This window comes from Neophocaena asiaeorientalis, unplaced genomic scaffold (assembly GCF_003031525.2).
Source record: "Neophocaena asiaeorientalis asiaeorientalis breed wild unplaced genomic scaffold, Neophocaena_asiaeorientalis_V1.1 scaffold336, whole genome shotgun sequence".
NCBI lineage: Eukaryota > Metazoa > Chordata > Mammalia > Artiodactyla > Phocoenidae > Neophocaena > Neophocaena asiaeorientalis.
Window position 1 is genome coordinate 3,493,260 of NW_020174788.1, and position 12,228 is coordinate 3,505,487.

General features: G+C 38.2%; 1 pseudogene; it reads left to right on the top strand.

Annotated features, from left to right (window-relative positions):
* Nucleotides 1–1,417: 1,417 nt before the first annotated feature.
* On the top strand, nt 1,418–1,971 carry LOC112409827 (60S ribosomal protein L17 pseudogene; annotated as a pseudogene).
* Nucleotides 1,972–12,228: the final 10,257 nt, after the last annotated feature.

Here is a 12,228-nt window from a genome sequence, read left to right on the forward strand (position 1 = left end):
TTTTTACAAATTTATTGAAACTAATTTTTAGTTTTTAGACTCATTGGAATAATTTACTGAAATTATACCAGGTACTATAAATAAGACAAGCAAATAACGAATCCGAGACTATAAAAATCAAACTGAAATATGCTACATCATATTCTGGAGACATACCACACATTCACAGGAACACAAGTCTAAGAAAACTAGATGTAAATACATGAATTCTTATAGAAAAGTGCTTCCAGTTAAAAAGGGTAGTCTTAAGAGAACGGCAGGGTAGTGGTAAGGGGTTTTTAGAGAAATCTCCCTGCCAAAAATTCCTACCAAATGCCTTGGCATTATTTCAAATTATTGAGTTTCTGCCTTAGAAACCTTAATGTCTGATTTATAAATCCTTTCTATAGAATCTTTTCAGGAGTATGAAAACATTCACTGGTTGATACAAAGCTAGGTTTAAAGACCTATTCAGTGCACCATTTTGCTCACATTGGTCACATATGTACAAGCTAAACAGATTTGTAAGAGGAGAGATAAAATGAATAAACTTATTCCAATAAGTTAGGGAAAAGGACCTGCAAGTAGTCAGCCAAATGCAATATTGGAATAGCTGCTCCAGAGTGAATCCTGGAAGATGGAATATATAATCAAAGGTGTTATACCAAATTCCAAGTGTCAAAGTAAAGCTGACTGCACTATACTGACATGACACACATAGTAGTTCAAGTGGCCAAATTAGAGCAACACAACAAGTTTCTATTCATTACCAGGCAGATGACAAGTCCTGAACTACATGTTGTGAAAAATAAAAACTTACAAGACATGGTGTTGTCCTTAAGATTTCTATCTCCCTGGTGAAATAAGATTTAAATACAAAACCTAAGTCAAATTAACATAATCTAGCACATAATGAAGGAAAAAATTTTCATCAATCATTAATTTATTCTACATTTGTTGAATGCTTATGGGACAAGCAATATACGAGCCACTGAGTATAAACAATGAATCACACTTAATCTCTGCCCTCAAGAAACTCACAGTAAGAAGTACTATTTTCCAAATTGTTTTCCATGGACAAGTGAAATTTCTCAAACCACTTTGACAATGGAAGACTTTTTTTCCAGAGTCTGAAGAGTATTCTTCAGGGCTATGTAGGAAATGTTGGTTTCAATCCAGGAATGGTATAAAAATTTAAGTAAGGAAAAATTTCTAGGTTATACTTTGAGAAATCTTTATGGATTTTAATCAAAGCACTGGATGATGGATAGACCTTGGACTGGTAGGTAGATTTAAGGCAAGGAGAGCTCATAATATGCGCAAGGTACACGGTAGACGATACTTAAAATGACTGAACCACCTAAAAATGGTAGACGATACTTAAAATGACTGGACCACTCTTCCTTTTCTGGTAAGCGGCCTGAGGTGACCTCTAAAAATGGTTCGCTATTCACATGACCCAGAAAACCCCACAAAATCATGCAAGTCAAGAGGTTCAAATCTTCGCGTTCACTTTAAGAACACTCGTGAAACTGCCCAGGCCATTAAGGGTATGCATATCTGAAAAGCCACCAAGCATCTGAGGATGTCACTTTAAAGAAGCAATGTGTGCCATTCCATGGTTACAATGGTGGAGCTGGTAGGTGTGCCCAAGTCAAACAGTGGGGCTGGACACAGGGTCGGTGGCCCAAAAAGAGTGCTGAATTTTTACTGCACATGCTCAAAAATGCAGAGAGTAATGCTGAACTTAAGGGCTTAGATGTAGATTCTCTGGTCGTTGAGCATATCCTGGCAAACAAAGCCCCCAAGATGTGGCACAGGACTTACAGAGCTCATGGTCAGATCAACCCATACATGAGCTCTCCCTGCCACATTGAGATGATCCTTACCGAAAGAGAACAGATTGTTCCTAAACCAGAAGAGGAGGTTGCCCAGAAGAAAAAGATATCCCAGAAGAAACTGAAGAAACAAAGATTTATGGCCTGGGAATAAATGCTTCAAAAAATAAATGCAAATAAAAGTAAAAAAAAAAAAAAAAGACTGGATCATCACAGGTCCTCAGGCCGAGTAAGTAGTGAGAAATAAAATCTGATAGGTGAATTGAGACCAAGAGTGGAGGATCTAAAAACCCGAACTGAAAACTTCATTCTTTATTAAGAAAGTGACATGGAAAAAGTCCTATTTTTAAGAAGCAACCTAGCCATGATAGTTCAGTGTAACCTGCACGTAAAGAAAAAAGTCTGGAATAAACTCAGAAGATAACAGAACCCAAACTCTCCCTGAAAAACGGATCAACATGACTGTAATGACAAAAAATGATACGGTACGTAAGAAAACATGCTAAAATTAGATAGAAATAAGGCAAAAGATGTAGAAAATTTTAGTTTGCTCTTCAACAGCAGAATCAGTCTGGGACACTGGAAAGGAGACCATCAATCATAAGGGCCAGAAAGCATTGGACTTTAACCTTTGAGGTCCATTGAAGGCAACATGATATAGCTACAAAACTTCTTGAGCTGTACACTTGTGCTGACTGGGTTCAACCGCATTGCTGGCATTTACTACTGTTTTATTCCTATCTAAAATATTTCTTTTGGTTATATACAATCACTCATATTCAAGAAGGCTCTACAATGCATAAGCTTTAAGAAATTTTATATCTTCATTTTTTACACTGTATTTAGTCTTTCAACAGATATTTTCTGAGTATCGATTATACATCAAGGACTGAGCTAGGCACTGGAGGTTCAGCAGTGAACAAGACAGACACGACTGCTGCCCCAGTGGAGCTCACGTTAACTACACAAAAACTTTTTTTATTAATGTACAGAAAACTAAGAATACATCCCTTGCACCATTTTCACAGAACAGCTCACCATGGCAGATCTAATGTCTTCCATGGTGTGATGCACAGATGTCAGAAATGAGAAGGCTGCATTAATTTACTGTAGATAATAACTAGACTTTTAAAAGAAAGTATGAAATCATTGGTCTATAGTAAAACCAGCAACTGACTTTTCTGGCTATTCAGAGGACGTGATAATCATCACTAGCACTTAGAAACAGAATGCCAGAGTTGGAAAGGTTCAGAAAGATCAAATCATTCTACTTTGCATTTTTACCGATACAAGAACTAAATCCAAAAGAGCACAAATGATTTGTCTAAGGCTCCATAGCTATTCAGAAACAGAGAAGGAACCAGAATCAAGATGCCCTTTACATCAGCCCAATGCTCTTTCCAATACACTAGAAAGGACACCATTTGTTAAAACAGTGAGAAAGTTGCAGATTTTAGAGCAGACCTGTGATATTTATCTGCATCATCCTTCCATTTGGAGAATTACACCTCCCTTTTCATTGTCTTCTAACTCAGCTCACATGATCTGGCTGAGGCTCATCCAGACTCTCCAGCCTTCCAAGTCACAGGGAGGTCACATTACACAGGCCTTGCCAATAAGAATGCTTCATCTTCTCTAGACACACTAATGGGTTCAGGGATGGGTATATGCCCCAAGCTAGGTCAGGTGATGTCCTCCTTAGGATTTTTGCCCCATTATCAGGAAAGCTATTTCCCTTCCTCTAGAACCATAAACCATATGGATTCCGAAAGTCTGGAACTCTTGGAGCAATGTTCTCTGCCACAGGGATAGAGCCTGCTAGGAAAAAAAGCAAGTAAAGCAGAACCAAGAGATGAAAGGATCAAGCAAGAAATGTCACAAGTAAGTCACCTGGATCCAGCCTGGCCTGAAATAAGACCTCCCCCAGACTTTTCTGTAAAATGAGCCACTCAATTCCATTTCTTAATCTAGTTTAAATTTTTTCACTTATAACTTTTTAAAAAAGGCCCCCCAAATACATGTACTAAACATCTACTTTCAGAATACACCCAGTGCTATGATCTCCAACTTGAAATGTCTTTGTAGCACTATCAAAAAGGCCCATAAATTTGATGGCCAAACCAAGAGTTTCTAAGATGCCTAACAGGAAGTGTTAAGGATGATTTATTAGTAGTTACTTTTTGCTCATTAATAATTTTTATATTTATTATATGTTGAAAAGATCAGTTTGGACATATTGGTTTAAACAAAATACCTTATTAAAATTATTTTATTATTTCCTTTTTACTTATTTTAATGTGGCTTTCAAAAAGGTTAAATTATATATGTGGTTTAATTAGATTTACATTGGACACTGGTAATGCATAGGTACATACACTATGCCACAACTAGGGTGAACTTCCCCTCACCCAAAGGCTCCCAGATTTCTCCCTTCCAGTGTTCTGAGTCTGCAATCCTCTTGTAAAATGGACAGGTCCTGTCTCCCCAGTCTGACCCCATTTCCTATTTCTCCGTTTTTTTTTTTTTAATGGGTATACCATAATTCTTTTACTTTCAAGTTTAAATTTTCATCAAAATTAGATTTGGACGTAATTTACAGAATCACACAATTCTTTGAGACTTATTACGAAAAAACAGCATTCTCCTGTACTCCTCTCATCTCTTTCTCAAAAGCAACCATTCTCAATCATTTTAGCTGTTTCTTTTGTCGCTCACTTCCATATATCTAAATAACATGCTTCTATTTCCTACTTCTTGAATTTTCAGGTTTAGGTATTTATTATCTATAGAAGATGAGAAATTTTGGAGGAAGGTAGCATGCTATGGTGGGTAAGATCATAGCTTTGGAAACATACAGACTTGGGCTACATGTCAAATACTGGTTCTGCCAGTGATGGTCTGTGTGACCTTAGGCATGTTGCTCAATCTCTCTGTTTCTCCTCTCGTGAGGCCTAAATAAGATCACGTATATGGAGTGCCTTGCACAATGCCCACCACGTGTGTAAGCACTAAATACATAGCAACTATTACTGTTGATATTACAATTATTTATTGTTGTTAGTGGTAATGGTGGTAGGTACTAACTGCAATTACTGTGCTAATCATTCAGGATGCAAAATGGAATAAGGTACAAATCTTGCCCTTCAAGGTGCTAACAACAACCGTTCAGAATACTGATAGGTGTCAAATAAAGGATACCAGCCACAAACACTCTGGATTCCAAGGATGAGAGAGAGAACCATGAACTTAAATGGATAGGGGCAGATTCTATTGCCTGAAAATTATAGTAAGTAAAATGTATTACTGCTCCTATTTCTGCCAGCAGACATTCATGGTAGCAGATCTAAAAATAGGTAAGAAGTAGAAGAAACCTAAATGATGAGCCAGCCAAACTCCCCATTTTACAGATGGAGAAACTGCAGCCCCTTTAGAGAAGAAACTTACCCAGATCACACAACTAGCCACTCAAAAAGTGAAGGTGAGAAAGCTGTTTGAAGCTTTTGAAGTTTGAGGCTTCTCTGTGTCAATTCTGAACAGAGTAGCTAACGCATTTCTGCACATAATTTACTACAGAGTAACCTCCATCTCACCTCCTGTCAGTTTCAGGATTGTATCATTTCCTGGGATCTCTGTTGCTGTCATTAGTCAATTCCTTAAACTGACCTGAATTCAAAATCTTCACTGTAGTCATTTATTTTAAAAGTTTCAATTGGCAGTTTGTTGAAAGACATATCATTTTTCTCATGACAGTATCACTCTTGATCTAAATTGTTCTCCTCATAAGCAGGATCAGAAACAGGAAGTGGAATTATTCTCTTCTTTTAACATTGATCTTGCTTCCTTCTGTGGGGATCTGCTCCAGGCATACAAGTCCAGCCCGCTTGGACCTAATATTCCAATTCCTGCTGCCTAGACAGCTCCATGGACTTGAATCAGAATTCCTAGTATTAGATTAGCATCTCTGCCTAGGGGACAACCATGTTCTCATTTAACTCAACTTTTTCCTGATGTTTTAAAACCCGTTAGTTCTAACATTTTAAATGCCTATGCCACTTATTTCCATAGTTTCCACAGAAGAATAAACATGCGATCTATTACTTTTCTGGCCTCTCAGCCAGTGATAGTCAAAAACATCAAGGTCTGAATGTTTTGCAAGACATCCCAGGGACTTCCCCAGTAGTCCAGTGGGTAAGACTCTACACTCCCAATGCAGTGGGCCTGGGTTTGATCCTGGTCAGGGAAATAGATCCCACATGCATGCCACAACTAAGAGTTTGCATGCCACAACTGAGAGTTTGCATGCCACAACGAAAGAGCCTGAGTGCCGCAACTAAGAAGTCTACGTGCCTCAGTGAAGATCCCATGTGCCGCAACTAAGAGCTGGAGCAGCCTAAATTAAAAAAAAAAAAAAAAAAGATATTCCATATCCCCAAGCCAATCCCACTGCACATTTATAAAAATTTGTTCTCAAAAGTCGCACTATCCAGCCATGGATTTAAATTTATTCTCTGAGACGTCTGAGATTCTCCATTCTCACTGACAAATCACAGGGAATTTTACATTTCCCCACTCTGATAGCCTCATGGTTCTCTGTTGTTCCATCACCAGCTGGATTATCATCCACGAACCGTGGTGGGTTCCAAAGAGACAGAAGACTGTTTTCAATCCATTTGTTATTTTAATGACAAAGAATCACCCCATAAGCCTTGTTAAAACCTCATGTAATCTAGAAAAAATAGAGGCACCAAGCTTCTTAAGCAGGAACAAGGTAATATCACCATCCATCAAACCTGAAATAATGGAGTGGAAGGAGGCCTAGAAAGGCTGTCCTGGGAGGCATGTGGTCATCCCAGAATGAGTCAGCAAGAGCCTTTAGCATCAGCTACCACATCGTTTCACCCTCATTTTATCAGGAAGGAAAACCTTACATACTTATTCTCAAACTTTAGTTAGAAAAATCTTGTGTGCAGTCAAAACACCAGGAAAAATAAAGTGATAGAACAATAACTCATGCACGGATCTAGAAGATCATCTACTGCACTTTAAAAGTGTGTAAACTAAAACCTGGCGTGGAGAAGGGACCAAGCCTCTCCCCAACTCTTTTTAAGTGGCCTTAATGTCATCTGAAGCGTGATTTGCCAATACTCATTATTCTAGTCTTGGCTCTGTCACTTACTAGCTGCATAATACTGGACAATTTGCTGAGCCTCTCCAAGCCTCAGTTCCCTCACCTGTAAAGTAGCTATAACAACAGTGCCTACCTTATGATGTTGTTATAAGGATTAATTAATATATGTTCATGAAGTGATAATCACATAGTAAATGTCTGATAAGTGATAGACGTCAAAACTATTATCGATGATGTGAAATTTTAGTAAGATGCACCTATGGAGAAATGTTGATCTAAATTCCACCCCTTAATCCTCTGTGTCCCAATCTCTTGCTCACTCCCTCTCTTTCACAGATGTGTTCTATAAGCACAGAATGTGGAGTCAGGAAATCTGGACTTCAGTGTCAGCTTCGCCATACTCTATGTTGGGTGACCTTGGGAAATCAGTTTACTAATCTAGGCACTAGTCTCCTCACTTTTAAGATGGGGAAGTGAGATGAGGTGATATCTATGGTCCTAAACATCTCCACTATTAAGTAAATTCTAGAATCTATACCATTGACTGGCTGCCCAGGTCATTTTCCTAGATTTCCAGTCAAAGGGAAAAGCATCTAGCAATACTCAGCCCCACAGATAATCTCTCTCAAGGACTGGAAGAAGGTGGAGCTCTAAGCTCAACTCCCCACCCTAAAATCACAATCCAGGATTTACTCTGAAAACCACCAAACAACTCCCCATGGGTGATAAAGCCTGGACCTGCTGAAACACCCCACCTGTCTCAAGAAAGTCCCCATCACTCTCCTCTACCAGCCTGTCATGGACCTTTGCAATTTCCATCACTCTCCCCAACACTATGGCAGCTTCTGTCTTACTTTCAGAGAAGCTTAGTTATTGAGGAAGGGGGCAATGTTGCTGAAGAGGCCCAATGCTGCCCAATCAGAACATTTTCACTTTTAAGGGCCTTGTTTTTCAATAAACGAATGTCACCAAAAGAGACAGAGAGAAGTCTAGGAATAAAGTTCAGAGCAGCCGTCTCTGTAAGATGGTCTCTGAAGCCCTACTTAATTTTATTTTTTGAAAGTATCTGGAGTGTTTCTTATAAGCTAGGTGTTGTTCTAAGAGCTTCACCTATATCATCTCATTGAATCTTCACCACAATCTTGGGAGGTAGGTACTTTGTTATCACTATGCTATAAACAAGGAAACTGAAGCACAACCCTACCATGATCAAGTATGTAAATTTCCAACATATATTACCTACCTGTCCACTGAAACTAAGATTTCTTCTGCTAGTCATATTTATCTTGTGGTTTTTGTTTTTTTTTTTTAGATGTTGGGGGTAGGAGTTTATTAATTAATTTATTTATTTTTGCTGTGTTGGGTCTTCGTTTCTGTGAGAGTGCTTTCTCTAGTTGTGGCAAGCGGGGGCCGCTCTTCATCGCAGTGCGCAGGCCTCTCACTATCGCGGCCTCTCTTGTTGCGGAGCACAGCCTCCAGACGCGCAGGCTCGGTAGTTGTGGCTCACGGGGCTAGTTGCTCCGCGGCATGTGGGATCCTCCCAGACCAGGGCTCAAATCCGTGTCCCCTGCATTAGCAGGCAGATTCTCAACCACTGCGCCACCAGGGAAGCCCTATCTTGTGGTTTTGATATAGATTCTTTTTTTTCCCTTTTTAGGCAGTGCTTGCTTACTCTGTTATGGGTTTTAATTGAGCCTCCTTCATGTCTGTGTGGCAGATGTATAAAATCATTAAGTACTATTGAAAACTCTCAACAGTAATATTGATTTTTTCCTACAGTTCTTCCCTGAGATGATTATTACTGACAATTTAGACTTATGCATGTTAAAATAAATTGACCTGGCATGCGCCACTAAATACAATCCAAGTGATCTTTGGTTGCCCAATTTTAAATCCTCAGATGAAATGATACAGTTTGGGGGGTGAGAAACAGGGAAGTATCTGTCATTTTAGCCAACAACTTGAAACTGTATGAATACAAAGGTTTTTTTCTCTCTCTTTTTTCTTGAATGCCTTTTAAAAAATAAATTACCCTTTAAATTTAAGCGCTTTGTTTCCAGTATCAGTCAGGTTTTCCATAGGAACAAAACTAATAGGAGAGATATATATACACACACACACACACACACATATATAATTTTATTATATATAAAATATTATACATAATATACAATATTATATTATAATAATTATATAATACATATAATTTTATATATTATATACATAATTTTTTTCCAGTCTGAGTCCAAAGGCCTGAGAACCAGAAATGCTGATGGTGTAATTTCCAGTTCAAGGGTAAGAGAAGACCAAGGTCCCAGCTTATGTAGTCAGGAAGAGAGAGCAAATTCTCCCTTCCTCCCCTTTTTTGTTCGTTTCAGCCCTCAACGAACTAGGCAAGGTCCACCTGTAATGGGGAAGGCAATCTGCTTTACACAGTCTGTTGACTGAAAAGCTAATCTCATCCAGAAACACCCTCACAGACACACCAGAAATAATGTTTAATCAACTATCTGGGCATCCTATGACCCAGTCAAGTTGACATGGAAAATTAACCATCACAGTTTCACTGTTCCTCCAAGTTAAATGACACTGTATAGAAGTCAAATTGTACATTAGGAAGTGGTTAAAAAAAAAAAAAACTGGAATTTTTTCCTTTTATATCATTCAGGAAAGATGGACTACCTTTCAGATCACAGAAAGTTCTATACAGAACTTTCTTCTAGTCATCAGTGAAACTCCTTAATGCCAGAAATCACATTATGTAAGCTAGTGTTCCCCTCAAAACTTAAACGGTTCTTAGAATATAGGAGGCACAGTAAAATGAACGCAGGAAAATATGCAGTCATTGAACACGTGAAAGGAATTATGAGATTGGCTCATTTACACTGACATGTAACTCATAAGCAAAAGCACTTTTGAGTAGAGGACCCACTATGTGCAAGATTGGTATTTAATAGCTAAATGATCAACTGGAATGAGTATCACCTTCCCAAAGTTATTCACATGGATCTTCAGCTCTGACCAAATTTATAGAAACTGTGGCCAACATCTTAATTTTTCCCTTGCTAAATTACTATGGAGATGAATTTTAGCAACTTAATCCACCCTGCTTAAACTAATTCTTCATTAAAGCGTAACTTTCTCCCATAGGGAAACTTCTAAAGCCACCAGATATAAGCGTGAACACCTCTGGTTTGTTTTAATTCTTTTTCTTAAGTGAGAAGCTGAGCACATTTTGCCAAGGATTAAATCTCCTCAGGTCTCACAAATTTGGTATTTTCAAACTAAATTCATGGTCTCACACTGCAATTCTTCTGCAGCTGGAGGAAAACCACTTCATGCTGCTATGGGAAAAGTATTTAAATGACCCAGAAAGATGGCAAAGGGCTTAGGTAAGTCCATACCTCCTAACATTTCTGCTAAGTTCAATATTAATATCCTAAAAAGCTGTGGATTACATTTCTCCTTATACTGCTTAATAGGCTTTCAAATGAGCAAGAACTTATTTTTTTTAAGTTAAAACACTCAAAAGGATGTGAAGACAAGCCAGACTGGGAGGAAATATTTGCAAAAGCCATTTCTGATAAAAGGTTATTAACCAAAGTATACAAAGAACTCTTAAAACTCAACAATAAAGAAATGAACAACCTGATTTTAAAATGGGTCAAAGATCTGAACAGACACCTCATCAAAGAAGATATACAGATGGTAAATAGGCATATAAAAAGATGGAGAGCATCACATATCATTAAAGAATTGAAAATTAAAACAGGAGATACCACTATACATCTATTAGAATGGCCAAAATCCAAAACACTGACAACACCAAATGCTGGCTAGGAAGTGGAGCAATAAGAACTCTCATTGCTGGTGGGAACACAGAAGGGTACAGCCATTTTGAAAGACAGTTCAACAGTTTCTGGCAAAACTAAACACACTCTTACCATACGGTCCAGCAATTATGTTTCTTGGTATTTACCAAAACGAGTTGAAAACTTATGCCTACACAAAAACCTGCACATGACGTTTACAGCAGCTTTATTTAGAATTACTAAAACTTGGAAGCAACCAACATGTTCTTCAGTAGGTGTCTGGATAAATAAGCTGTGGTACATCCAGACAATGGAACATTCAGTGCTAAAAAGAAATGAGCTACCAAGCCACAAAAAGACATGGAGGAACGTTAATGCACATTACGAAGTGAAAGAAGACAATCTGAAAAGGCTACATACTGTATGATCACAACTACATGACATTCTGAAAAGGCAAATCTATGGAAATAGTAAAAAGATCAAGCATTGCCAGGAGTTAGGGAGGAAGAAGGGACGAATACATAGGTGGGGGACATCTTAGGCACACCCAAAGAGCCAATCCAACAGGAAGGATCTTGTGAATGGTGGCAAGAGAAATAGAGTCTTCATACGTCTGAGACTCAACATATGCATCCAATCTAAAACAGCAATCCTTTTCTTCAAAGCTCAGAAACAAGGTTTGGACTGCATTTCCCATTAAATTTCTGAAAAGCCGTATCGGCCACGTTAGAATGCAGACACTCTTGTCTTTTTTTTTTTTTAACAGTGTGAACGATTTCAGCATGATTTGATGAGCACCTGCTTCGAGATTTCAGCTAATGCTATTAGAATCCTTATAGGCAGATGATACTGGGGTAAGGGCAGTTTCTTGGAACCATGCTGTTCCATTATCATCTGGTCACCAATCTATATTAAATGGTAAAGACAGAATTAGAACGAACTTTGAATATAACTGGAGTCCATCCTAGGCTTATCTTTTCAGATTCTTACATGAGAGCATGCACAAGAATACCGTTTATACAAATTCAATTTCTATCAACTCAGAGTAGGTACCTAAAAATCAAGTGTATCTAGAGCATGAGCTTTGAAGGAACCGATCAAATAATGTTGCACTCATTTGATGCCCTTTTACCCTTCAGAAAAAAATAAGTCTGATGTACTTGGACAAAATCAAACTCAGGGGATTCTTTATTTTCTATACAAAACAGTGGTTCTCATTTAGGGGCATTTTGTCACTCATCCCTAGGGAACATTTAACAATGGCTACAGACTTTTTAGTTGTCACAACTGAGGGAAGAGACTGCAACTGGCATCTTAGTGGACAGAGACCAGAGAAACGGCTAAACATTCCATAATACACAAGATAGTCCCCCACGACAAAGAATTACCTGATCCAAAATGTCAACAATGCCAAGCTTCAGAAATATTATTAGTATTCCAAGGTAACATTTTTGTAATTTTTCCTTCCACT